Genomic DNA, 2,190 nt, shown 5'->3' with positions numbered 1-2,190 from the left:
GAAAAGTCCCAGGATGAGGTTTGATCCCTGGGAAGAGTAAACACCTTCAGGCTATGTTCCCTTTTAACCACAAGCTGCAAGTCACTTAAACAACAAGCAGCAAGTCCTGGGGTTAGTTGGTTTGAGAGGCTGCCTTGGCCCCAGCCACAGGAACTTTTCACCCCAGGATAGTGAGGGGACTTGGGCATTTGAGCCCAGGAAGATTGAGGGAACCTCTGCTGATGAGGAACTTCAGACCCAGGTGTGCTGCAAAGAGCAGTGAGGGTGAGAAGGAACCACTACAGGCCCAGTAAGTGCAGAAACAGTGGGGCAGGAAGCACCTGGCTGTGGGCAGTTACAGGGGTTTGGAGGTTTGGCTTTGGTTCCAAGTTACAGGGGAGAACTGAGGCTCTGTGGTACAGGCACAATCCCCCATATCCCAGGGCTAGAGATGAATACAAAAATCAAGCTATTAACACAAAAAATGCACAGTCAAAGGAGAAAGAATCCAACCATGGAAAGCTATTATGGGAATAGAGATGACTGGGATTCATCTTCAGAGGAGGATATTTCAGTAAAGAAACCCCCAAAGAGTAACATAAAATGGTCACCTGCCCAAAAAGAATTTATAGAAGATCTTAAAAAAGACCTTAAAAATCAAATGACAGAGATGGAGCAAAAACTAAAAAAAAAAAAAAAAACCAACAACAAAAAAGCAAAGAATAATCCAAGAAAAACAAGAAGGTTATGAAAGGAAAGTCAAATTAGAAAAGGAGAGCCAGAATTTTAAGGAACAAAATGACACCTTGAAAATTAGGATTGGGCAAAGTGAAGCCCGTGAAATTATAAGAGATCAAGAAATGATTAAACAAAATACAAATAATGAAAAAAATAGAAGGGAAAGTGAAATATCTTATAAGAAAAATGACAGATTTGGAGAATAGATCATGAAGAGGAAACACAAGAATAATCAGACTAACTGAAAGTTATGCTAAAAAAAATCTTGGTACAATAATACAAGAAATAATTAAGCAAAATTGTCCTGAAGCATTAGAACAAGGGGAGGGGGGAGTAGAGATAGAAAAAAAAATCCATTGATCACCATTTTCAAAAAATCCTATGAGGAAAACTCAAAGGAATACCATAGTCAATTCAGAAACTCCCAGCTCAAAGATAAAATATTAAAAGCATAAAGATCAAAACATTTTAAATATGATGGTGCCACAATTAGAATTACACAAGACCCAGCAGCAGAGACATTAAAAAACCACAGGTCTTGGAACATAATATATCAAAGAGCAAAAGAACTGGGGCCCAGGCCAAAAGTATCATAACCTGCAAAGTTAAGCATTATCCTGAATGAAAAAAATGGACTTTTGATAAAATCTCAGACTTATAAGACTTTGTTTAAAAAAATCCAGAACTCAATAGAAGATTCAACATACAAGAACCAAGAGAAATATAAGATACATACCAAAGACTGATTAGACTGTTTACCTTTTATATACATAAAATGTATGTTTGAGATTCTTATTAATAATTGGGTAGCTCATAAGAAAGATTGGGATAAGCCTGACTATGATATGAATTTAAAAAGTACAATATACAAATGAGGTGCTTAAAGAAGAATGTATACAGAGGAATTAGATGGGGGAGGTGGTCTGGTAGTTCTGGTGACCTACTTCCATTGCGAATGGATTTAAGAGGAAACAGCACATATATATTTAGAAGAGTGTAAAAAATTTCCAAATTCAGAAGAAATAGAACAGTAGGGGCATAGAGAGAGGAGAGAAGACAAGGAAGGGATTTTTAGAGGGGCGTATGAGGAAATAGGTAAAAGGGGGGAGTATAGAAGGGTGTTTAGATTTTTGGAAATGGGAGGGTAGTGGAGGGATACTTGAAGGGGGGGGCTAGGCAGGTAATAGGAGGGCAAGGGAGTGGGTAGAAATAAAGCAGAGGAGGTAGGAGGGATAGGAAAAGAGATATGCATAAACATTAAAAACAAAGATCAGGAGTAGAATATGTTTGGGAAAGTATATGCCTCTATATGTATGTATATATGTATATGTGTATGTATATATTTATATCTATAGAGAAACATCTAAACTTTATTGCAGGCTTCTGTGGAGAGTTGGGGGTGGGGAAAAAAAAGAACAAAGTAAAAAAAGTGCACAACAGATAACAAAAGAAAACTCACAAGGAAGCAAAGAA

The sequence above is a fragment of the Trichosurus vulpecula genome, chromosome 7 (assembly GCF_011100635.1).
Source record: "Trichosurus vulpecula isolate mTriVul1 chromosome 7, mTriVul1.pri, whole genome shotgun sequence".
Classification (NCBI taxonomy): domain Eukaryota; kingdom Metazoa; phylum Chordata; class Mammalia; order Diprotodontia; family Phalangeridae; genus Trichosurus; species Trichosurus vulpecula.
Note: the sequence above shows the minus strand (reverse complement) of the source record.